The sequence below is a fragment of the Bubalus kerabau genome, chromosome 16, assembly GCF_029407905.1.
Source record: "Bubalus kerabau isolate K-KA32 ecotype Philippines breed swamp buffalo chromosome 16, PCC_UOA_SB_1v2, whole genome shotgun sequence".
Classification (NCBI taxonomy): Eukaryota; Metazoa; Chordata; class Mammalia; order Artiodactyla; family Bovidae; genus Bubalus; species Bubalus kerabau.
In genome coordinates, this window is record NC_073639.1 from 19,041,162 (window position 1) to 19,068,571 (window position 27,410).

Below are 27,410 nucleotides of genomic sequence, written 5' to 3' on the forward strand. Positions count from 1 at the left end.
CCGCCAGGTGGCACCTGTAAGGCGCAGATGGGGAGAGCTGTTTGCCCCACACCCCACAACCCGGAATAGCCCGGCTGCTTGCCTTCGCCTGCGGGCTTGTGGGCTAGGCGGTGGAGGAGAGTTAGCCTCCGTGCAGCCTGCGCGATTACGTACCCTGTTTTCCCGACACCCCAAACAACGCTGAGTGTAGATCTGTCCCCAAGCGCCCGGGCTGCTCAAGGCATGTCACATGCTTGTTGGGAGCGGCTCGGCCTCAGTCACCGAGCCGCGACGTGGGGGCTGTTGGTGGGTGGCCGGGGACCGAGCCGAGTTGGAAGCCTCGCCGGTGCCCAGGTCTCCTCCTCTCGACTTCATCCTGGGCCACGGCGAAGGAGTGGCGAGACACGGGTTCCAGGGCGGTGGCAGGCAGAAGTCCGGGGAACAGGGGACACCTCCTTCCACTCTCTCCCGACCCCACCTGGGTCTGAGCCAGGATCCGGGGCGCCTCCTCCCGCGGCTTAAAAGGTTCGGTGGCCCCAGGAGCAGTGTGCCGGCCTCGGGTCACCCCTCCCTAAAGCGCTCCGCAGCGGCGAACCCAGCAGCCCAGCCTGGGGACCATCCCCGCTAGCAGAGGGGCCCAGCAGAAGGTCGGGGAGCGGGGAGGCCACCCACGGAGCACGCGTGTCAGGGTCGTTGTGGATTGGGCGGCCGGGTCACCAACTCCACTCCATCGGTAGCGGGAAGCGAGCTGCGCCAGTTTCGAGACTGTGGTTGCCGTCGCTGCCTCTATTCGGACGCCGGTGACATTGGGAGGAGACCGCTGGGAAAGGGCCGAGGAAGAGGAGGAGGAAGAGGAGCAGGGAGGGGTGGGGCGGGGGGCAGAAAGTAGCGGTTGTGCCAGGGGGCGTGTGAGCAGCCGGAGAGGCGGCTGCGCCGGCGATAACTTCTCCCGGGCGCGCGCGGCCGGTGAGGGAGCTGGGAGCGCGGCGGGACCCGGGAGCCCGAGGGAGGCGCGGGAGCCTCGGGAGCCGCCGCCCGCGCCCTGCGCCCTGCGCCGCCGCCGCGCCTCCGGCTCGCTTCCTCCGGGTTCCCAGCCCCGGGTGCTGAGGCTCCGGTCTATAAATAGCAGGTTACTGCTCCTGCTCGGCGCTCACAGGCTCACCAGCGAACGCCGGAAAGTCAGACTAAAAGTGTCTGCTGCTGCCGCTGCTGCTGCCGCCCCCCACTCCGCCTCCGGGAGAGGTAATTACCCGCCGGGGCCCCGAGGACCCGGTGGGGGCTTTGGCGGGGTGGGCTGGGTGATGGTGGGGGATCCGTGGGTGCGGGGACGTTGGAGCGGGTCTGACTGAGAGCGCGGGGGCACGTCCTGGCAGGGGTGCGGGGGTTGTGGGGTACAGCTTGTCTGTCTGGCATCAAGTTTCTCAGCCTGGCGGCCCCGATAGCCCCATCCAGAACCTCGATCCTGAGGGGTGTGGTGTGCTGTGCTGCCTGACCTGGGTTGCCGGGGTACCCCTGACACCCGCGAACCTTCTGGCCTGGAGCCCCTTGGCCGGGGCCGCGCGCCGGTCGAGGTTCACCGTCACCCTCACCCCCTCACCCTCGCTCTCTGGGCCCTGCGTTAATTCGGAGCTCTCAGAGCTCCCTGACCTTCCAAGGCGGCGCCCACCCTCGCGGTCCTTTTGAAGAGGCTGCGGGCGCCCGGGGAACGCGCTCTCAGCCCCATCCCGGCGGCTAAGCTGCCGCCGCCGCCGCCCGCCTAGGGAGAAGTCGTCTTCCAGGCAAGGGCAGGGGGTGGGAGGTGGGAGTAAAGATGATTGATACTGGGGTCTCGGTTGCCTCAAGTTTTGTTTTTCCCTAAAGAGCCCCTCTCCATGACCACCCCCATCCCACTCCAAGAAACTCAATTCTGGCAAAGAAGCCCGGGGTACGTCTCTTCTTGGCCTCCAGGCATCTCTTGAGAGGTCTCAAGAAAAGGGTTAGAAAGCGAGGGCAGTGGCTGGAGGGCGGGGGGTCGTGGTCGTGGGGGGAGTTGTGGCGGGGCGGGGAAGAACGGTTGGTTGGCGTCTGAAAACTGCGCTGCAGAGTCCACGGGCGCGCTGGCACCTCTGGCAGAGAGGGCCAGGCCAGGGATGTTAGGAGCCAGGGGCTGGTTCCTGAACGGACTTTCGGGCTTGCAGCTGGGACTAAGATCAGAAAGCTGGAGCTCCAGGTACCTGCTTTTGCCTCTCCCGATGCCTCTGAAATCTCCCTTTTAGGGGGTGGTTTCTGTGGAGAGGCACTGGCAGTTACTGTCTGGGGACAAGAGGTTTATAAGGGTGAGGATGTGCATAGTGATTAGATTGTTGCTGCTGCTGCTGCTGCTGCCGCCCCATACTTACTGGAAAAACCTGGGAGGTTTTTCTATTACTCTTGTCTAAATGATGCAGATTCACTTTGCCTGTCTCCCCCTAACCCCCGCAGCCGAGCCAAGTTTCCTCCCTCTTTCTGAGGTGTGTTCTGTGAGGTCATTACATTACATTACGACTTCTCTCCAGGTGTTAAAACATTTTGCATATCTCCTTCCTCTCCTGATAGAACTTGTTTGTAAAGGTGTGGCTCTATAAACTAAGTGAAAACCTGGCAGACAGGGGTGTCGATTGTCCTCTTCACCTCAAGAAGGGCACTAGGTAGCTTGTTTGTAAGCATAGGGTTACATTTCAAAGACCCTGCTTGTAATAGGGTTTTTCTTAATGGATCCTGGAACAGCAAGAGTAGTAATCTGTCTGTGCTAAAGTGGGCATAGAAGGTGCAAGGAACCACCAAGAGGGCAGCTGGCTAGTGCAAGAAGTTAAGTAAAAACAGGACTGGGTAAGTGGGCATTGCCTTACTTAATAAACAAAGAAATGCATTACCATGTGTTTCTTTGTGGTGTACTCCCTTAAGGTAAAGCATTGATGTAAAATTAGAGTAAATCATCTATGGCTTCCTGATATGTACTTGAGCACTAAAAACTGAACCTCTTGGATCTGTAGTAATGTACAATGCCACTGCAATGGAATGCTTTTTCAGGGTATTTCTTTAAAATGTGATTTAGAACATTGTCCTTGAAAGGTTATGAACTGTGCATGGGAAGAGAGTCTAGATCCTTAGTGTTGTTCGGAATACTATGTGCTGATTGAAATACTGCTCTTATTTTTGAAGACTGTTCTCTGTGATTAGGCAAATCAATACTTATTTGTGATAAATTAATGACCAGTTAAGATGTACATATTTATAACTGTGTTTTGCTTTTGATCCTTTGATAAAGTATAAGAAAAACCAGAGAGACCAAGTTTAGTCTTGTTCTTCCAGCTATTTAAGGAAACACATGGTCAAAGTTATAGGCAGAAAGTACTTTCTATGTTGGGTTTGAGCTTCACTTTGGGGATGTAAATTGACTGAATGACTTCATATCTCATAAGAGTTTTGTTAAAATACTCATAACACAGACTCATCAGTTAAATTTGATTATAAAATAATGCTATTATATTTGAGATGTGTGAAATGGAAAAATCATTAAGCTTAGAGAAAAGCCAGATATTTGTTCTAAATTGTGCAAATGGAAAGTAATTCATTTCCTTTCTGAGACCTGGGAGTTTTTCTAGTACAAGTAATATTAATCCCCACATGGTGACAGAAGTAACTTTCACTACTTTAAGACAAAACCCAACAGGGCGATTCTCCTAAAGACAAAGAAAAAAGTCCAGACTGATCTTATATCTCTTAGCAACCGAATAGATGTCAGTTATTAGGTGACATCTGAGAATACAAAGTTTAAAAAATTATGAGATAATTAGTGAGTGAAATGCTTACTGAATATCTATTATATTTTCTAATTTCATAGTGCAAAATCCCCAGCCAGTACTAATATTATATATACAAATATCATAATTTTTGTAATCTGTGTGGAGTAAATTCTTATCTTTCATAACCATGGGAATTTTAATAGCTAGAAATGTGCCATTTTAAATAATCTCAAGTTTAATATTAATGTTCACTTATTTGAAAGCTGTACTTGTCTCTTCTGTATTCCATACCTTAATTTTTCAATGTGTCCTATTTATCTTTCTGAAGCCCCAGGGAATCGGTTTTATAGCCATTTTGATACTACTTTTTAATATTGAGTTAGAAATCTTTGATTATAGATCTCTTTAGGACACATAAATATACACAGTTTCATATTCAGGCTAATAAATGAGGTTATCAGACAAATAATTTCAGTTTAAACACTTATTTTCAGGCAAATACAAATGATGATGCTATAATTGCATTTTTGAATGCAAGCTGCACATAGCTTTTGTTTTCCAAAACTTTAAATGCAGTATGTATGTACCTAAAAACACATTAAGGTATGGGAGAAAATTTTAAGGAATCTTCAGAGTCTCAGGTATAATTGTCATTTGGATTAAGACTTGTTAGTTCATTTACTTTATATGTTTCCATGACCTTGTAGGTCCAGCAGGAACATTTTAAAATACCTGTGAAGTTTCATTATTTAACTATCTTGTTTGTGTACCTGCATCTGCTGTGGAATTTTCCTTACATAAGGCACAGTTGTAACTTCTGTCTTACCTCCTAGAAGTAGCTTGTCATACATGGTATACCATAAGGCCCAGGATTATCCAGTAGTTGAAACTTCAGACTTTGTTTTTTCCAACTGACTGTAGTTTTACTGAACACTGACAGATGTAACCCCAACATAGTATGAAGAGTTGAATTTCAATGTAAAATGAGTTCTTGAATCATGTTTTCCAAACTGAGTTTCTTAAATTGCAATATTTTGAGTAAATTCTGTCTCCTGCATTGGCAGCCTTGCCTGCTAGGTGTCCTTACTGTGCGGTAGAGGCCTCAAAATAGACCCCAAAATAGACTAAGTGGAAGAGACTTGGCAGCATTTATTTGGTTAAGCTGATTAAAGGAAGTCGTGAGAAGTTGTCTAGATCATGTGGCTTTGATCAGAGATTCCTTTGGGAATTATCTAAATTAATGATTTCAAGAGGTTGGAGGCAAGGAGAACTTGCCTCCCTCTGTTCCCCCTCCCCTGCCTCTCTCCCTCTCTCCCTTTGCTTCCTTTCTTTCTCTTTCTTTCCTTCCCTCTGTTCATTTGTTTCCTACCTTTCTTTCTGTCTTTACCGGCCCTTCTGGTTGTTAACATGGAGCTCTGCAACAGGCCTCGTGTTGAAATTACTGAGCTATGTGCTCTATTTTCAACGTTTCCAAGAAGGAGAAGTTCCTGGGATATACAGGCAAGCCCTAATACTCACTGTGATTTTGAGTGATCAGAGTAACAACAATAACTTCCCCAGATCAACATAAAATATAGTTCTTTAAAATGTCCATATATGAGTTGTTTTAATACAGCCATTGTTTATAGATGATAAGTCTGAGCTATGTGCTCTATTTTCAACGTTTCCAATAAGAAGTTCCTGGGATATATAGGCAAGCCCTAATACTCACTCTGATTTTGAGTGATCAGAGTAACAACAATAACTTCCCCAGATCAACATAAAATATAGTTCCTTAAAATGTCCATATATGAGTTGTTTTAATACAGCCACTGTTTATAGATGATAAATACTTTAAAAGGAGAACCTGAGATTTTTCTGGGTCTCGAAAGAGACTGTGATTTTTTTTTTTTTTTTAAGTAAAGCAGCAATAATTTAAAGGGAATCCTCTGAGCATTTTTTGCTACATTGAACAAGTGACAGAAATGTGAGTCTTTTACCTTTCACCTAAGTTCTTAAGATAAGTAGTTACAGTGAATTAAGTAGACCAAATTGGAGACTACCATTGTAAAGCAAATAAAATGTACTCCCTTAACCATAGTCAAGTTCTCTATAGCAACCCGTTCTTTAATCCAGTCTGTCACATGTTTCTCATTTCATTTTCTTGGGTCTTTACTCTTATAGTCAAAAGATCAGAGACAGGTTTGAGCAATTAACACAACCGAACCACAAAAATTATTCACTGCTGTGAAAATAAAGTATAACTAAAAACCAACGACATCTTAAACTGAAATAATAACCCATTGATGAGGGAGTCTATGACCTTAAGAAAGCTTGAAAGTATCATTTGTGATTATTTAACATCCTATGAAGCCCTTTTGAATATTTTCATATGCCAAACTTGCTAGATAACCACATATTCCACTTTGAGTACTGGTGTATATCACATTCATAATAAAATATGTTACATACTTGATGCATAGTATTAAAAAGTAACCTTTTAAAAATTTCATGTCTTCATTAACAAAATCTATAACTTTTTATGTTTACTAATCTAATCAAATCTTTTTTGACCTAAATTTTTGAGACAGTGATGATTTTATGGTATGTGTAATTTCATTTCTCCCTCATAGCCTTCTTCCTTTTAGCAATTATGAATAAATATGTTCTAGAGCTGTCTTTTTGGATAAGTTTGCTTTAAAATAAAACATTTCTGCTTTTCAGAAGGCGTCCATTTGGAGAGGAGACAGTCACCACTAGGTGGCACTATGCAATGCTTAGTAGCTATGAGTCCTTTTATTAATAATTGCAATATGTTTATTATTAAAGCTTTTCTTTTACACGGAATTTATTTACATCATGAGCAAGTTAATGAAATTAAAATCAACAGGCAGCTGAATCTTTAGCAGTAGCAGTATATTTAGAAGATCTATTATTTGTAATACTTTAAAGATTTGATTGTAATATTTAACACACTCTGCTTTTATGTGAGGTCTGCTTATGTGAGGCATTGCTAGGAGTTAATTGACCTAAACATGCCAGAATTCTGCTTATAACTGGGTAAAAGAAAGGGAAAAAGAAAATTAAGTGAACACGATAGAAACCCACCCCTGGCAAATGGTCATTCTAAAACAGACGTTGTATTAACCATTTGCATTAATCTTAATCCTCTCATTAAACGGGCTGAGCAGAATTTTTTTCTAGGTGTTGAAGGCTGTAATTGTTCATTTTCTCTGTCTTATTGCCTTTGGGACAATGCAGAAAAGAAAAAAAAAGGTGCAGATTGTCTCACTGACACTTCGGCAGTTCCCTAATGTCGTCTATAATAGTGATGGCCTGGCCACCACAGTGACCAAATTGGATTAGCCATGTAGCAGTGTAATTTACTTTATTGTGACAGCTGAAATTTATCCAACCCACTTCTTGGTTAATCTGGATGTCGGCATCCATTTCTTTGGCTGAATGATTAAATCATGGACCAGGGCAGAATTAAAATTTATTCCATCATCTGTGCCCCGGAAGGGGAACCTATGCATTGGATGACCACCTGATTCAAACCTCTTCAAGATCAATATGGTATGTATTTCAGCCATGTTTTTTGGATGCAGCAGTTGTGGGAATGGAAACCAAGGGACAAATTGATCCACGTAAAATGACGTAATTAAGAAATAATACTTCTTTGAAAGCATTTTACTATGTAAAATTTTAAACATAATAAAAAAAGAGTACCATGAGCTCTTACGTTCCCATCAGCCAGCTTCAACAATTGTCAAATCATGGCCATTCGTGTTTCATCTACAATCTCACTCACTTTTCTCCTCCCTGCAGTTTTTGGAAGCAAATCCTAGAAGTTTTATTAAAGAAAATATACTTGTGAAGCAGTTATTTACAAAAATAGGTATCATATGAAGGGCGATTTTTAAAAATTACTGAAGCAAGAACACTACATATTTCACCTAAAAAAATTAGGAATCTCAGCATGAGATAAATGATGCACAAATTATAAATTTGTTTCAGGAAGATATGGCAGGCTGAATAATTAAGGAATAGATTTCAACTTAGGCTCTTGGTCATATTTTTTTAATCAACAATGGTGTACAATAGGGACTTCCCTGGTGGTCCAGTGGTTAAGAATTTGCCTGCCAGTCCAGGGGACACAGACTCGATCCCTGGTCTTGGAAGTTTTCACATGCCATGGGACAAGTAAGCCAGGGCTCCACAACTACGGAGCCTGCATCCAGCAACGAAGACCTAGTACAGCCAAAAGTAAATACATAAATATATATATTTTAAAAAGCGTGCAGTAATGTTCCTTGAACATGGTAGGTAGTCAGGTAGCTATTAGTACGTGCTTGATAAACCAAAGACTGCGTTAGGCTTCTTAGATTAAAACCAATATTGACTGTCTGCATACCTTGTCATCACAGTTTTCTTATATAACATTTTACTTCTAAAGAGGCAGAGTGTGTAGATACAGCAGACCCTTGGCATGCAAGAATTTAGCTTGCATGAACCAAGATTTTACCATCTGTCTGAAATTACTGAAATTACTTATATATAGTAATCTATAGTTTTGCTGAAGTGTGAATTTAAATCACACAGTCCTGGAAACTGATCTTTCAGTGAATCCAGCCAATGGCCCAGCAGTCATACTTCTGGGTTACTCTATGGTCTAGGTGACATGGCAGTTCACTTTCTAGAACTAATTACCCCTGGTGAGTGTGTTTAAGGATTTGGCAATCTGAGAAATTGTTTGGTCCCCCCTTTGAAAATATCATGGATCTCTTAAAATGTACCTGTTGAATTTTGTGTTGAGTTGAAATTTTAAATGAATAGGATTTCTTCAGATTTCAAAAAAATTGACAGTAACCATTATGTATAAATCTTTGTGATATTATGTAAGAGAAAATATAATTCCATGGTAGAGAAAACAAGTAGTTTGTATCTAAAGAGTTTATGCCATGCCATATTTTTCATATGTATAAATTATATAGGCAAAAAGCCCCTGTATAATTTTCTTAATACTAGACACAATTTTTTTGGCTGTTTTGAAATTTACTATAATGTTTTCTTTCCTGGGCTATGTTTTAAAGATTGCCTCCCAATTTATTCATACTATTCATATTCCGATTTCCCATTTTATGTTTTGGGTGGGAGTGAAGAATGGTACATACTCAGAATAGTGTAACAAGAAATAATTGAGCCAGTTGGCTTCCAGTTGATTTCTTTCTTTTTTTTCCTACTCTCCCCCCCACCCCCAGATTATAAATGTAATAGCTCTCTATTGGGGAATAAAAGATGGCAAGTAGAGAACATTCTTAAGAGGCAGAAAAAAAATCACTGAAGGACATATTGTTAGCATTTTATCATATTTGTTCCTAGAATCCTGTCATTCTAGAATTTTGTCATTATAGTAAGTGCATGTGTGTGTGTGTGTGAGAATGTCTTCTGACTTGTTCCACTTAGAATTCTGTTGTTCAATTCAGTGTAGAATGTGATTGCTCACTTCCTGTGTCCTGGGCTTCCCAGGTGGTGCTAATGATAAAAAACCTACCTGCCAGTGCAGGAGGCATAAGAGATGTGGGTTTGATCCCCGGGTCAGGAAGATGCCCTGGAGGAGGGCATGGCAACCCACTCCAGTATTCTTGCCTGGAGAATCCTGTGGACAGAGGAGCCGGGCAGACTATAGTCCGTAGGGTCGCAAAGAGTTGGGACACGACTGAAGCGACTTAACATGCGTGCACTCCTATGTTCTAGGTACCATGCTAAGCTCTATTCTGGTTTACAGCAATGAATGAAAAAGAAAATCACTTTGCCCGTTTCTGTAAACACTCCTCTAACCTCTTTTTTAATTAAAATTTTTGTTATTATTTAGTTACTATTTGGTGGTTAGGCATACAAATCACACTCATTAGTTTAGCTATTTCTGCAATTTGACTTTTACACTATTGGCATTTTTTTCCATTATCACACTGTGATAAATCTTTTCTGTATGACCTCATTTTCTAATATCCCTTGTCTATCATTTTACTGTTTTCTTAGGAATGATTCCTAGAAATAATGTACTGGATAAAAGTATGAACCTTTCAAAAATTCCTCATACAGGTATACGTGTGTTCCCCATCCTGAACCCTATACCTGTGGCGGATTCATTTTGATATTTGGCAAAACTAATACAATTATGTACAGTTTAAAAATAAAAAAAACTTAAAAAAACATTCCTCATACATATTGCCAAACTGCATTTTTTTAAGGACTGCACCCATTTCATTCTCCCTGGAAGTACAATAGTCACAGCTCCATCCTCACCGGCATTGAGGGATATGAGTATTGTTTATTAAGTTTGTTATTTGGAGTGAGGAAGACAATTGTGACAATATGAAACAGAACAAGAACACTTATTGTGCACCTTGTATAGGCCACTCATCACACAATAACTTGATCTATATTAGCTCATTTAATCTTTGCAACAGCTATTAAGAGGAGGACACTATTACCATCCCATTTTAAAAGTTAGGAACTTATTTTTTTGAGAGGTTAAGTGACTTCTCCAAAGTCATATATCTAGTAAGTGGTTGAATTGGATCTTGGGCCAAGACTGATTTTACTGTAAAGTCTAGGCTTTAAAGTACTGCATTCTTCCACTATTGTTTTTTTAAGTGAGGCTGAACATAATTTTGTTTCAAAGATCCAACTTTTAAAATTTAATTTGATTTATGTATTTTACATGTAGTTGATTTACAATGTGTTAGTTTCAGGTATACAGCAAGGTGATTCATATATATATATATATATATATATACACACACACACACGTATATCCTTTTTCATATTCTTTTCTATTACAGGTTATTACAAGATAGTGAATATAGTTCCCTGTGCTATATACACTAGGTCCTTGTTGTTTGAGGCTGAGCATTTTTGAAATGCTTATTTTCATTTGTACTTTAAATATTAATTTATATTTTTTCCTGTTTGCATATTGGGACCTTGATTTTCTTTTAATCAATTTTAGTGTTTCTTTTAATGATACTGTATTTTTGTCATTTGTTATCTGTATTGCTTTTCTTTCTTATATTTTTTAACATATGAAAGTTGAAAATGTGTGGCTTGAATGGCATATTTCTTCCATTGATTTTTTTTTTTTACTTAGATAATACTTTCTCATTTATAAAACAGATTAACATTTACCTAAATTATCCTTCCCTTAATTTGGAAGTGGGTTGCCATTTCCTCCTGCGGGAGATCTTCCCAACCCAGGAACGGAACCCATATCTCTTGTGTCTCTTGCATTGGCAGGTGGTTTCTTTACCACTGTGCCCCCTGGGAATCCCTAAGAGCCATACTAGACATCAGTCATTTTGTACAAGTATTTTCCTGTTTCAAGATTCCTTCTTCAAAATGACCAGGGAGTTAGGCAATATGTACTGTGGCATGGGCCCACTTGAGCTTTGCTCATTCCTGTTCAGTGTTTGGCTTAATGGCATCTCATTGTCCAGGAAAGGGGCTTGAAAGCTTCTCTTTCCCATGATTGGGCTATAACTTTTCTCTAAACGTATTTTTATTTTAAATTAGTTTCTTAAATTACCCTAGGAAGATACATTCAGTGTAAATTTTTAAAACATCAAAATGCAATAGTTCTACTTCTTCAACAGCTCACCAAGGAGTTATCATAAAATTGTTCAAATGTAATGTATATGTAATATCTTGTATACAAAAAAAACAATCCAGCAAACATTGCTCAGTTTGATATTTGGTTTCCAGTTGTCAAAGCTGGTTAAAGTACCTCCAAGATCATCAGTTTTGGCACATTATAATGTATTGACAGGGTTGGGTAACTAGCATGAGTTGTAGCTTATTTATTTAGGTCTGTACTCCAGTGAGATAGATAGATAGATAGATAGATAGATATAAAATGAATGTCCAGAAAGATGTTCATATATGCAATTAGTTTCTGTCTTCTTAAAATGCTACATAACTATATACTCCAGCTCTCTTTCACTGACCCTGGTATATAAAACAATTTGCTTATTGGAATCATGCAGAAGAGAAAGCCTTGCTTTTATGAACATGAGTCCTCCAGGTTTTCTTGAAGCCAAGACTTGTTTATCTCAGGCTAAGGACAGGAGGTGCAGGATACGTGGGTTCAGTCCTTGGGTTGGGAAGAGCCCCTAGAGGAGGAAATGGCAACCCACCCCAGTATTCCTACCAGGAAAGTCCCATGGACGGAGGAGCCTGGTGGGTCACAGTCTAAGGGGTTGCAAAGAGCACTTGAGCATGCACAATGAACCCCACATCTGCTGGTGCCCTGTCTCAGGAAGCTGCAGACAGACAAGGGGGAGGACCATGATGTGGGGGGTGTCTTTAGCCCTGCTCATCCATACCTCTGATTCCAGTTATATTATTTTCAATGGCAGTTATTCTGCCCAGTGACCTGTACATGTCAGTTACATTCAAGTTACAGACACTGGGTTGTGGTAAGAACTATGTTCATCTCTGTGTTTAAAACTATAGGGACTTCTCTACGGATGGGTCACTAAGTCAGATTCTAGTAACATACATTTTCCATTTCATAGACTAGATCACTGAGCTCAACAACAAATGAAAACAAGTGAAAGTGTTTCTTATAATTTGCTTCTGTTAAGACTTTCTGATTTCCATGCTTAGGATTCTGTATTTCTTTTCAGTTGAATGCTTGAAGCAATGATGCACTAGCAGTGATGACAATCCCCCCAAAGCCTCAGGAGAGTCTTTCTCCCGCTGGTTTAAATTTCCCCGTCAAAATTTCTCAGGTAATGTGATACCGAGGAAAAGTGTGCATGTATGAGAGAAAAAGATTGACCAATGTGGACAGGGCAGGGCAAACACACTACAATGGGGATCATAAACCACGTGACACTTGGGATTCCAGCCCTTACAGACCTGTATCGCCATAGTGCTTTCTGCATCCAGCATATAAACATTAATCATAATTTAAAAATGACTTAAAAATCACTGAAAGATACTCCCTTAGTGCAAGAAGTTACCTCTAGTTTAACTATTTCCATGCCCCATTTTAGATGCCCAAGGTTTTATTATTTATTTAAAGTATAAAGTGTTGTGTTAATTTCTGCTATAGTGCAAGGTGATTCAGTTGTACATATACACGTTGTTGTTTAGTCTCTAGGTCATGTCTGACTCTCTATGACTCCATGGACTGTAGCCCGCCAGGCTCCTCTCTCCATGGGATTACTGGAATGGGTTGCCATTTCCTTCTCCAGAGGATCTTCCTGACCCAGGGGTTGAACCTGAGTCTCCTGCATTGAAAAGCAGATTTCTTTACCACTGAGCCACCAGGGAAGCCCCATACACATATTTATATATATTCATTTTAAAAATAGTCTTTCCATTATGGTTTATCATGAGATATTGAGTGTAGTTCCCTGTCCTGTAGAGTAGGACCTTGTCATTTATCCATTCTGCAAGGAGATCAAACCAGTGTATCCTAAAGGAAATCATTCCTGAATAATCATTGGAAGGACTGATGCTAAAGCTGAAACTCCAATAATTTGGCCATCTAATGTGAAGAACTGACTCTTTGAAAAAGACCCTGATGCTGGGAAAGACTGAAGGCAGGAGGAGAAGAGGACAACAGAGGATGAGATGGTTGGATGGCATCACTGACTTGATGGACATGATTTTGAGCAAGCTCCAGGAATTGATGATGGACAGGGAACCCTGGCATGCTGCAGTCCATGGGGTTGCAAGGAGCTGGACATAACTGAGCAACTGAACTGAACTGTTTTAATAGCTTACATCTGTCAACCCCAACCTCCCACTTATCCCACCCCCAACCTCCTCCCCCTTGTCAACCACAAGTCTGTTGTCTATGAGGATGACTAATGTTTTGATTTGCTTAGACCAATGTGTGTTTCAGAGCAGGAATCTGAAGAGACCTGGTCAAGTGGACTGATTGTTTACCTTATTGTCACAAAAGTTTAAAAAGTATAGAGAGATTAATAGGTAGAAGTTTTCAAATAATCTGTTGTACTCAGTAGAAAGAAGAGAGAGTTTTTGGTATGTAAAAGTTTTACTTGAACATTCTACAAATAATTATCACTCCAGAGAAGGTACAAAATCTAGACTCAGGTTGTTCTTTGCTGGCAGAAACTGAGTTTTTTAAAAAAATTTATGTACTTATTTATTCATAATTTATTCCCTGAATACTTCCAAAAATGATTTGAGATGGTTTACAGTAAAACCCCATATAAAAATACCGAGTTTTTACAGTAGTTCAATACTAATGTAAAAGACATGTTTTGGAACTTGGCTTAAAGTACTATGCCTTAAAAATTAAATTTGAGGATATGAATACTAACCAGTACAGGATCTGAGGTGCTGTAGGCAGAGAAACACATATTGGAATATTTAAAATCACTACCAAGTCCCACAATTTTGGATACAAATATAATAATTACTTGATGTGACAAGATTTCCATCAGATGTCTGGGTGAACTATCATGGGTAGGACCCAATAGACAAGAATTCTGGGCCCATCCAAACAAGGCTGGTGGCGTTCTTTCACAGGCGTGTTTTTGTTTCTGTCTCCACACATTCTAGCTTTAGATATGTCTGTGTTGCTTTGAAAATACTGTTCAGTTCAGTTCAGTTGCTCAGTCGTGTCTGACTCTTTGTGACCCCATGAACTGCATCACGCCAGGCCTCCCCATCCATCACCAACTCCCAGAGTTAACCCAAACCCATGTCCATTGAGTCGGTGATGCCATTCAACCATCTCATCCTCTGTTGTCCCCTTCTCCTGTCCTCAATCTTTCCCAGCATCAGGGTCTTTTCAAATGAGTCAGCTCTTTGCATCAGGTGGCCGAAGTACTAGAGTTTCAGCTTCAGCATCAGTCCTCCAATGAATATTCAGGACTGATCTCCTTTAGGATAGACTGGTTGGATCTCTTTGCAGTCCAAGAGACTCTCAAGAGTCTTCTCCAACACCACAGTTCAAAAGCATCAATTCTTCAGCTAAAGTATTTTAAAATGCTGTTAAATAAAGACCTACTGTAAGCCTTTGTTCCTCCAAAAATAGACTACAATGATTTTGATAAAGTCATTGTAACCTTTCTGAGCCTATTTTCTCATCTGTTAAGTATAGATAGTGATAATTATCTCACAGATTTTTAAATTAAGTAGGACTGTATGCAAAAACTATAAATTATAATTTATAAAATACACTTATAAAAACATGGTATTAAGTGTATTGGCAACCACTAATGTAATTCCTATTACTCAGAACGGTCATTTGGGATTCAGTTACAGCTTAACATGTAACCAAGAAAACTATGTAGCTTCACAGTCCACTCTGATGAATTTTAATCCATAGCCTCCTTATCTATAAACTGATTCATTAACACCCACCTTACAAAGATGTTTGGAGAAGGAAATGGCAACCCACTTCAGTATTATTGCCTGGAGAATTCCGTGGATAGAGGAGCCTGGTGGGTTATAGTCCATGGGTTCACAAAGAGTCAGACACAACTGAGCGACTGATACATGCACACATACACACACACACACACACACACACACACATACACACACCACATGAAGATGTTATGAGGATTAAATACAATAAGAATAAAAGCACACAGTGTCAGGCCATAGTGAGTCTTCAATGAGTAGCAAATCTTCAAATTATTTTATTACTATAATTAATACCTTTTATTTTATATGAATGAATGAGAAATGGATATATTATTGTTATCTAACATTGTATTTTCTAAAGTTTTTGCAGTTAAATTTTAAATGAAATCCTAGTGTATAAAGTAGATATAAAAATAATATTTTATTAGTACAGATGTATTTTGTGAGGTCACATTCTAAAAATATGCTTATGGACAAGATTGATCAATGAAAACAAGGGAGTTCCTTTGTGGAACACAAATTACTTCAGTTCAGTTCAGTTCAGTGGCTCAATCGTGTCCGACTCTTTGTGACCCCATGAATCGCAGCACACCAGGCCTCCCTGCCCATCACCAACTCCCAGAGTTCACTCAGACTCATGTCCATCGAGTTGGTGATGCCATCCAGCCATCTCATCCTCTGTCGTCCCCTTCTCCTCCTGCCCCCAATCCCTCCCAGCATCAGAGTCTTTTCCAATGAGTCAACTCTTCGCATGAGGTGGCCAAAGTACTGGAGTTTCAGCTTTAGCATCATTCTTTCCAAAGAAATCCCAGGGCTGATCTCCTTCAGAATGGACTGGTTGGATTTCCTTGCAGTCCAAGGGTCTCTCAAGAGTCTTCCCCTACTCCACAATTCAAAAGTTGCATGATTATACTGACTCCATCTTGAAATTTATTTTTTACCTGTTTTCTTTTTATATTTTGGTGCCTTTGATTTTGGTTTATTTGGTGTCTTTATTCTGTGTCTTTGGTTTTTATAGAGTTTCTTCCTCTAGATTATAAATTCATCAAGAATGGGGAGAACCTTAAGTTTATCTTTTGGACCCAGTACGCAGTAGAATGTACCACACATGGTAGGTCTCAAAAACGTTTTGTGGATGAATGCATAATCAGCATAGTTGGGCTTATTTTAGCTGAAAAAGGCCTTGTGTTTTTAAAGGTGTTAGGGTATGAAAAGGAAAGGAAATGAAATAATAAATGACTCAATCTAAAAATAATGCCTTTAAAAAAAATAATTCCTTCTTGATGACGATCTCAAAGAACTTTATAAGTAAAGTTCTTGCTACACTAGGGAAGACTCTGGCCTTTGAAAGCTGTGTGTGTGTGTACGCATGCATGTGTGTCCTCCTTCACGCGTGTGGGTTTATGAGAGTAGATGAGGGACAGAGTGGAGGAAATGAAGGGAGAGCATGTTTGTGCAGAACCCACCATGAGCCAGGCACTCGCCAAGCACACTGCCTTGAATATTATCTGTTATTAGGGATTTTTGCTGCATCAGAGCCTGCTAAAGTACACCCAGGGAAATGTTGATCATACTTTGACAGGTAGACTGCGGGAAACAATTACAAACTATTTGTTGAACGGTGGGGTCAACTGTGTACTTTTTGAGGCAAAGTAATTTGTAGAGTTCTTTATCATTCTTGTCTTATTCATGAGAACCAGCAAGAAAAAGTTGAACTAAATTGGAAAAAAATAAATCCTCATGGGAACTCACATATTTACTCTATCCTGATAAAAATAATAATCACTGGCCTTTATTGAATACTGTGAGTGTTTTACTTATATTAACTCTTTCACATCCCACAATTGTCTGAGCTAGGCACTGATGTTACCCCCATTTTACAGGTGAGACTGGTGAGGCCAGAGAGGAAATGGATCAAACATCCTTGCAGTCATTCATTGAGGAAATGATAGACCTAGAATTCTGAGCAAATTCCTTAAGCATCCACCCCTCAGGACCCTACCCTTGCAATCTGATTCTTTGAATATCAGCTGTAGAAATAAGAGGAAGCCTGATGTTCTTGCCAGTTCCATATCCGGGTTTTTCACTTCAGCTTCAACTGATAGGAGAGGAAAATGCACCCTTGAGCTGTGGTGCCAGGAGCAGGGCATATTCTCCTTGTTGTGGTCAGGAATGGCCAAGGTGATTGTTTCAGACCTGGAAGAGGGAGGCTGGCTAAAACAATGTAGGTATCTTCATTGGACATATCTTCAAGGATCCTTCTCTTTGCTGTTCAAGTTGGGGAAAATAGTGATTATGCTAGGCTCCTCTGTACATGGGATTCTCCAGGCAAGAATACTGGAATGAGTTGCCATTCTCTTTTCCAGAGGAACTTCCCAACCTAGGGATTGAACCTGGGTATCCTGCATTACCTGCAGATTCTTTACTGTCTGAGCCACTAGGGGAGCCCAATTTAGTTCTAGTTGGATCCATTTGTTGAGCATATGTTGTGCTGTGCTATTCTGTGTAACCTTGTGGACCTCGCCCACCTGGCTCCTTTATTCACGGGATTCTCCAGGCAAGAATACTAGAGTGGGTTTCCATGCCCTCCTGCAGGGTATCCTCCCAACCCAGGGATTGAACCTGTGTCTCTTACGTCTCCTGGCAGGTGGGTTCTTTACCCCTAGAGTTACCTGGGAAGCCCTTGTTGTTGAGTGTGTGTGTGTGTGTGTGTATAATACACACACACACTACCTAGAGATGCTATAATGATTATGAGCATAAAATTGCTCAGTGATTGGAAACCCTTACACATATACTTTGAATATTCTAGTCAACATTTTTGTGGCCTAAAAAACATCCTAGGTGGAAGGGGACATTTGCTGAGTTTTTCATGAGACCTGTGGCATCCACTCTGCTTCATTTACACGGTCACTTTATGTGCGCTGAGCACACTTAAGAATTTTACCGGTCAGTGAATTTTCTACAAGAACACCTCCCATATGTAGAAATCAGTGTTCACCTCTGTAAAATCTACTGGTGAAAGCCCTCTGTAGAAGTTGGCAGCTCAGGGTAGAAAAGCCACTGCATGGGCTGGATTGCTTTTCCCTCCTGCTGTCTTAGAAGATATATCTTGAGCATGAAATGTATTTTATTTTTAGGGAGGATTTGTTTACACCGTATGGTGCCAACGCTGCTAAGGTTTATTTGTGCCGCGGCTGCTTATAGTACAGATACTGGGGGACTTTATCTGTGCTGTAAGAACAATTTATTGGAAGAAAATGAGCACACCTTGGGTGACAGCTCTTCATTAAGATAAACGTGCATTAAATCTCAGTCTATGAAGAATCCTGTGTTTCTTAATGGAAGGTGGTGTTGCGAGCCAGCGTTGCATGACCATTGCAGATTTATTTGCTGGTCTCCATGGGGCGGCTCATTCGCTGATCACCCAACATAGAGGCTTAATCTTGGGAAGAGGAAAAATATGTGTTTGGTGAAATTGGTGTTTTCAGTCTGATCATAATTCATTGAAAGCATGAGGGGATCTATGTGAACCATGTTCTTGAAATGAATGGGGAGCGAGAAGTCTTTCTTCACCCTTGTGAATCCTTGTAGAAGACATTTACAGAGAAATTACTGGAGCTGTGCCCCCATGGGGAGATTAATGTTTTAATATGCAAAAGCAGACAACTCTCAATTCCTTTACGCCATGGCGCTTGGAGCTGCATGGTCTTACTGCTTTATTTTTCCCTTAAAGCTCGTCTGCCTAAACACTTTCGCAGACTCAAATAGAGCCACTAATGCCAAGTCATATCCTTGGTCTAGACTTGAGGACTCTGCTCCATGGCACCACCAAGCTATTTGTGACCTCGCTCTCGTGGAATAAATCTCTGAAGGTACTGAGATTTTCCTGCTCATCAATTTGAATTTACTACTCGATTTACCAGCATCAGAGTTAGGCACCCTTAGGGAGGAGTGTGTTTTTAGGCTCTTTAACCACTAATTTCCAGTAAAAGGAAAAGCCAACAAAAGCATGACCTTTAATAACTCACCACCTATCTACTGTACTCTTTCATCTTACCACCCTTCTTTCCTTTTTCCTGTCTGGCTAAACTAAACACCATACCTCTGCACTCAATCCTGTTTCTTTCTGAAATCTCAGGGTTCTCTACATGGCCATCATTTCTTATCTCCTGTATGTTTGCTTTGCAGACTCCTTCCAATTAGCAGTGAACACCCACAAGATTCTCATATATTAGAAAGAATAGAACATTGCCATTTGCCAAGACATGGGTAGACCTAGAGACTGGCATCCAGTATAAAGTAAGTCAGAAAGAGAAAAACAAATATATGATATCGCTTATATGTTGAATCTAGAAAAATGGTATAGATGAATTTAATTGAAAAGCAGACATAGAGACACAGATGTAGAGAACAAATGAATGGATACCAAGGTGGGTAAGGAGGAGGGGTTGGAGGAATTGGAAGATTGGGATTAACACAAACACTATTGATATTATGTATAAAATAGAGATACTATGTATAAATTAGTTTTTACTATGTAAAAACTGATGAGAATGGTTTTATGTAGCACAGGGAACACTCCTCAGTGCTCTGTGCTGACCTAACTGGGAAGGAAATCCAAAAAAGAGGGGATATGTGTGTACACAGAGCTGATTCACCTTGCTGTACAACGGAAACTAACACAACATTGTAAAGCAGCTATGCTCCAATAAAAATTCAAAAATAAGATAGAACACCCTTCTCTACTGTGTATTCTGCCCCAGCTATGCTCATTTCTCTTCCATGAGAGAGCCAAGCATCTTAGCAGAGATACTTAATGTTTCCTATGCTTTCCTATTTCATTGTAGTCTGGGCTTTTATCCCCACAGCTCCAGAGAAACTGTTTTGGCCAAGGTCACTTAGAGACTCTGGGTTACATTCCACAAGTGGTTCTCTTGTCTTTCACCACTTGGCAGTATCAGATCTATTAACTATTCCTTAAAAAAAAATTTCTTTCTGATTTTCTTGATACTGAGTATATATGTAAATAAATATATGTATATGTGTATGTATTTGATTATACGTGGGCTTCCTAGGTGGCGCAGTGGTAAAGAATCTGCCTGTCAGTGCAGGAGACATGGGTTTGACCCCTGGGTCTAGAAGATCTCCTGGAGGAGGGCATGGCAACCCACTCCGGTATCCTTGCCTGGAGAATCCCATGGACAGAGGAGCCTGGTGGGCTACAGTCCAGGTGGTTGAAAAGAGCTGGACACGACTGAGTGACTGAGCACACATTAGATTATGTAAATGTATAAAAAATGTATTTTTTTGGGGGGGTTTCTTCATTGCGGCGAAGGCTTTCTCTAGTTGCAGTGAGCAGGGGCTTGTCTAGCTGCGGCACATGGGATTCTCTTGTTAGAGCTCATGGGGTCGGGAGTTGCAGCGTGTGAGAATAGTTGCCCCCATTGCATGCGGGGTCTTAGTTCCCCCGATTAGGGATCCAACCTGCATCCCATGCGTGGGAAGGCAGATTCTTAACCACTGGACCACCAGGGAAGCTCCCCCTCCCCCAAATGTCTGTATATTATAAGAAAGAAATAATCAGCATGCTTGTACACCTCTCTCCCAATTCTGTTACTCTCTTTGACTGGAACCGCAATCAGATCCATGTTGATTCATTTAGATCAGCTTGGGTAGATTTGACCTCTTATAATATTGATTATGATCTTTGTATGCATGAACACAATGTATCTCTCTCTCCTTAAGAGAATTTTAATACAGTTTAAACATTTGCTCCATAAATGCTGCCTACATCCTGTGTTAGTTGTATTTTTAGGTATCTCATTTTTATTGTAGTTGTTCAAAATGGCATCTCTTTTGAAATAACATTTTCAAACTATTTGTTAATGGTGTATAGAAATATTATTGATTTTAATGTATTGATCTTATAATCAGCCACTTTGCCAAAGTCTTTTATTCTGACATTGTATTTTCTGTAGCTATGCTATTTTCTAAGAATATTTATTGCAATAAGAGACCATTGCTGGTAAACGCTCCTGGTTGCTGTTTACCTTAAGCTGCCTTTATTTGCGGCTTGCTATTGAATAATAGTGCTGTACAATTCCAGGCTGATGGTTTTCGTCTCGGCACTCTGAAGATATTGTTCCACAGTGTTCTGGCTTCTATTGTAACTAGTGAGAATTTTGCTGCCAGTGTAATTGCCATTTCTTTGTAGTGAGCTAGCTTTTCTTTCTGGTTGGGATAAAAAGAAACCACAAGGAAGAAGGCAGACTCTCAGGAATACCAGCAACGGGGCTATCAGAGAGGAAGGTGCTACTGGGAGAAGGGAGGGTTGTGTAGCACAAGAACCCTAACCCTCTGTTAAGAGGCATCGCCAGTCCCTGGGGCTTCCCAGGAAAAGAGCCAAGACCCTAAACACCTGTATTCACTCCCCTTCCTCCCAAACCCCTGCCTGTGCTCCACATTAACTAAACCCAAGCAGAAGCCAAGGGTCATAATATAATTAACATTAATGATGAATACACATCAGATACGTGTAGGGGGCAGAGAGCTTCGTGGAAAAGGGTGGACAGTGTGGATCTGGAGGATTCAGTGTAGGTATTTAGTCCATTGTATTTAGTTTTCTCTTCACATCTGTCTAGTCATTTTCAGTCACTTTTGTTCCTTTCTCAAATTTCAATCCTATCTTTTATTTCTTTAGGCATCTCATGCATAGTTGTTTATATTAAATCTGTTAGGTCTGATATCTTAAGCCTTGAGGTTCTACTGCTTTTGATGTTTCTGCTAACTCTTGTCATGACGGCTTTTTTTCCCTTAAGTTTATATTCTTTTTTAAAAAAATTATTTATATTAATTTTTAACATGAGCACATTTTGGCTAAAATCTGTGGGGTTATTTAAATTTTTAAATTTTATTATTTATTTTTGGCTGTGCTGAGCCTTCTCTGCTGTGTGCTAGCTTTCTATAGTTGCAGTGAGCAGGGGCTAATCCAGTTGTGGTGTGCAGGCTTCTACTGCAGTGGTTTCTCTTGCTGTGGAGCATGGGCTGTGGAACACAGGCTCAGGAGCTGGGTGCATGGGCTCAGTTGCCCCACAGCGTGTGGGATCTTCCTGGATTAAGGATCGAACCTGTGTCCCCCCCTGTATTGGCAGGTGGATTCTTAACCTCTGGACCACCAGGGAAGTCCCAGTGTGATTCTTATGGGACCTGAGTGGAGGATCTTTTCTCCAAAGAGGAATTGCATTTATTTCTGGTATATACCATGAACCTCCACAGCCTCCTCTGTATGAGCATGTCATTTAAACCTCAGAGTCTTATGAAAGAATAATTATAAATACAAATACAGTTTTTCTCTTTGTTGATGTGTGGAAGTTTTCTAGCCCATGTTTTACAAACAGTACTTCATTTTTGAGAATTGCAGTTCTGTGTGGGGCTCAGAGTCCTCCTCCACCAAAGACGCAGGTCCCAGCACTTGATACCTATTTCCTAAACCTGGACCTTGGATTTTCCAAGGTCTAGTTCCCTGGTGTTAATGTTCATCATACTGTTTATTTTAATTTGCCGTTGAGGGATTTTATTTAATGTCTTGTGGATTCAGCATTGTAAATATCATTGCAGTTTATCTGACATCTAAGACTGATGTAGAAAGAGATTTCCAGTTCTCCTTTTTTTTTTTTTTTTCAAAGCTTCTTGTCTTGCCCTGTCATCCTTCCCAAAGTCATTTCTTTGCCTCTTCTTCAGACTCAAGGTACTTCAGAGTTATGTCCAGTTCTCTCTTCCTGCATCATCTTACATGTATAAATCAATTATTACTTTAATTCACAAGCTTTGAAATCTCTCTGTAGATAGGGATTTTGTTGATATTTTTTCACCAGTATCTTCCTAGTGTTTACCATAATATGTAGCACAATAGTAAGTGTCTGGTTCGTATTTGTGAATGAATGAGTGAATGGAAGAACCATTAATGTGGTCTCCATAGAGAATGATTAGATTGTTGTTCTGTCCGTGAGAGGGATTGGGACAGTTATGGTACTATGATGGATAAATAACTTCATTTTACTTAATTTTCTTGAGGTTTACACTTCTCTTGAGGAAATATTTATCTTTGGGTTTGTCTCTACCTTCATGCTGCAGGCAATGAACTCAACTTCATATTGAGCATTTTTACCTCTCTCTTAAATATATGTTTGTCCATAATAAACATGGACATGTAGAATTCTTAACAGCTTTAGTTAGTAGTGGGATTTTTCTGTCTGCTGAGGGCAATGTGTTCCATTTGGTATATTGTAACAAGTTAATTGTAACTCAGTTGGCCTTTTTTCCTGTTAGTATTAAGACCTTCTAGTTTGCATGTGACCCCAGATAACCCTAGTGGTAAAGAATCCACCTGCTAATGCAGGAGACACAAGAGATGTGGGTTTGACCCCTGGGTTGGAAAGATCCCCTGGAGTAGGGAATGGCAAATCACTCCAGGATCCTTGCCTGGGAATTCTATGCACAGAGAAGCCTGGCAGTCCATGGGGTCACAAAGAGTTGGATATGACTGAGCGCACATTTTAATTTTTTTAAATTTAATCCATTTGATGGTTGGGCTTGAAGACAGCTTCACGTAGAGCAGATAAAATAAAATTAACTTCTGCTAATATTCAGAGCAGACAACACCTGAATATACAGAAAAGGACTTTAAATGCAGAAAGGTAGCAGGCTAGGGTGAAATCTGTCTTGATCAATGTTGCTTTCTATGATAACAACACAGGACTGGGTTGTATCTATGAGATCCACCCTACAAAGAAAAGGATGGAGAACAAGCTCCTGTTTGGCAGAGACAAACCAAAGACTTACCCTCAACATGAAGAACTTCTGGTTTTTCCAAACAAATGGTGACTGACCTTGAAAGTGAGTAACTATTAGAAGCAATAACACAGGATCTGATTTGTATTCTACAATGAGCCTTGAAAACAATGGTGGGGCTGTTGACTTCGGGAGTCACAGGTCCTGGAGAAAGGCACCAAGAAATCTATGGACAAAGAGATGCTGCTATCGTTTTCAGGAGCTGCAAAAGTAAAGCTATTTCAACAACAGCGACAAGATTCCAAGAGCTTTTAAAGATGAAAATCATCACTGTGCTTTACCTTGGCTATGTTGAAGAGCTTGCTGGGTTATTCATTTTCTCTATATGTCAGAATCTGGTAAGTTGAGTTTGTGAAGACCATAATGGAGACAGCTATTGTCAAAGTGGCTCAGACAGCAAAGAGTCTACTCTCAGTTCAGGAGACCCAGGTTCAATCCCTGGGTTGGGAAGATCCCCTGGAGGAGGAAATGGCAACCCACTCCAGTATTCTTGCCTGGAAAATCCCACGGACAGAGGAGCCTGGTGGGTTATAGTCCATGGAGTTGCAAAGAGTCGGACATGACTGAGGGACTTCACTTTTCTTTCTTTCTTGTCAAAGTGAATAGAAACACAGGCTTAGCTCACTGAAAGTTTCTCTAGAGACATTTGAAAATAACAGTATTAAAGATGAAGACACTGCAACCAAAATATCAGAGAGCTCAAGCCTGTTCAGGAGAACAGATACTGCGAAATTTTAAGGGATGAGAGTAGGAAAATTTTCCATTCATTTTGTTTGTGTTTGAGCTTAAGAGAACAGTTTAGCATTAGGAGAATGGAAACAGGGTAGGGCTCAGCGTGGACCAGGACAGAGGGTTTTGGAAACAGCTGGCAAAATCTCCAGGAGCAAACTTGAAGGACATTAACCTCTCAGGTAAAATGACTGAACTCACATTACTCATTTTTTGGTGGCATTGTCCTGATGTATACGTGAGTGCATGCTAAGTCACTTCAGTCATGTCTGACTCTTTGTGACCCTGTGGACTGTAGCCCACCAGGCTCCTTGATCCAAGAGATTCTCCAGGCAAGAATATTGGAGTGGGTTGCCATGCCCTCCACCAGGGGATTGAACCCGCATTTCCTATGTCTCTTGCATTGGCAGGCAGGTCCTTACCGCTAGCACCACTGGGGAAGCCCTTCCTGATGTATAAAGATATTCAAAATGAAGAATTCACTTAATGAGATTGAAGAGTATATAAACCTCATTCCCCTGTGCAGCCAAATACATTTTTTTTCCATTAATTTGCCACTGTTTTTTTTTCTTTTTTACATGTATTTTTAAATTTTATTTTATTTAACTTTACAATATTGTGTTGGTTTTGCCATATATCAAAATGAATCCACCACAGGTATACATGTGTTCCCCATCCTGAACCCTCCTCCCTCCTCCCTCCCCATACCATCCCTCTGGGTCGTCCCAGTGCACCAGCCCCAAGCATCCAGTATTGTGCATCGAACCTGGACTGGCGACTCGTTTCATATATGATATTATACATATTTCAATGCCATTCTCCCAAATCATCCCACCCTCTCTCTCCCACAGAGTCCAAAAGACTGTTCTATACATCAGTGTCTCTTTTGCTGTCTCGTATACAGGGTTATTGTTACCATCTTTCTAAATTCCATATATATGCGTTAGTATAATCAACTAAAGTTTGGGGAAAGGATTTACCATCCTGAAATTTTGGCTGTGAGACCTGGAAAAAGAAAAAAGAAAGTGCGGCAATTATTTCTCATACATATGTATATTTCACAGATGAATTTGTTAACTTTCATTCCAGCTACTTGCATTGAAATGATATTTGAGCCTGTTCATGGAAAATAGGCCACATAATCAAATAAAAAAGGAAGCTCAGTGTCTAGAGCAGGGTACGTAAACAAAGAAACATGTGAAAAGAGGCTGTTATTTTCCACATCTGTAAAAACAAGAGCTTGAACAAAGGGTCACTGAGCTCCCTTCCAGTTTGAGCATTATATAGCTCTGAGAGTCTCCAGTTTGCATTTTATTTCCTGTTTCTCCTTTGCTGTGCCCTACCCTACAGGCACACAAGGTTCCTTAATTTTTCCCAAACATAACCCCTACTTATTCATCCTTCCTTCTTACAGAGTGTTCTTCCTTCCCAATTCTGTCTCTCAAAATTCTACTCATACTTTAAGGTGCAACCCAGGTCATCTGTCATTGTTCCACAAAGCTGTCCCCTGGTTTTCCAGCCGACAGTGACCTCTGAAAAGTCTGTGCCCCAAAGGACTTGTGGTTCTGCTGTCATGCTTTTCTCATGCTTCTTTGTCTTTTGGTTATTTGTTTATATTCCCATTGACTAGATAATACACTTTTTGAGGTCAGAGATTCCATTGTTAGATTCTTAATAATATAATATAGCATTGTAGACTTGAAAAAATATTCATACCCTAAAAGTTGAGTTATGTTTTATTCCGTGGAAATTTTTAGCACTTCAAGCCTAGGAGACAGCATCTTAAGGAACCCTGAGAGAACTGCTCTGAGGAGGTGAGGGGAGGAACCAGATTATATAGAAGCTTTGCAATCAAGGGCAGGAAGACTGAACATCAAAAGATTATTGTAAATTAAATCCAGACATCTCAAGGAATTTAATGTTTTTCTATGTATGCAAAAGTTCACTGAAATCATTCCTTTGATATGCACTTCACCTACATAGGGCCAGTATCCTGTATTTTCACAACCCTAGTCTCCGCAGGGCTCCCTATAGGGAGTGGCTGCAGTGTGATGGCTACTAGACAGCAGGATATTCTTTCCTTCCTGAGTTTCCTCAGGGCTCACAATTGCTGATGGCTGTGAAAATCCTTTGTTTACTGATATGGCAGGAAATATTTCAGTTCTCAGAATCATGTTTTGTACATAACAGGCCTTTTCTCTTTATACAGTGAATTGAAAAGTTGAATAAAGAAAGTGATTTCCTGGTAGACCAACTAGATAAAAGTACAGCAAAATCTTAAATTTATGTAATACATTTAGTGAAAATAATCAAATTTTATAGTCTAGACTCTAAAACAAGTAAATGGGATTTATTTTGGCATTTCCAGATGATGAGAAGTTGGATTAGCAGTACTCACATTAAAGTAATTCTAATAAATGTATCACCTCTTGAAAAAGTATTAAGGCTTCTAGAAGTCAAAAGAAAGAAAATAAGATATCACATTCACAAAATGCAAATAACTTGCCCTTTAAAATGTGTCAAAAGGAACATGGTTCCTAGAAAAATCTAACATGAACTTTAGCCCATCAAAAGAGATGAGCACACAAATCTAAGGTTGTAGTTCTATTGCACAAAATTGCCTTGTTTTCCCCCCTCTGGTATATTTCCCAGCTTTAAATTCTTTGAAATGAAACAGGAATGGCTTAAGAAAAT

At 40.6% G+C, this 27,410-nt stretch overlaps 1 protein-coding gene across 6 annotated transcripts in view; it reads left to right on the forward strand.

Moving 5' to 3' along the window:
- Window positions 1-899: 899 nt before the first annotated feature.
- INPP4B (inositol polyphosphate-4-phosphatase type II B) overlaps window positions 900-27,410 on the forward strand; it is an 855,034-nt gene continuing 828,523 nt past the window's right edge. For 2 of the 6 annotated variants that reach the window (XM_055550387.1, XM_055550386.1), the window contains exon 1: window positions 901-1,221. The gene's annotated coding sequence lies outside the window, so the exon portion shown is untranslated. Of the gene's footprint in view, window positions 1,222-27,410 lie in introns of all 6 variants that reach the window. The other 4 variants (XM_055550390.1, XM_055550391.1, XM_055550389.1 and 1 more) reach the window with 3 other exon arrangements.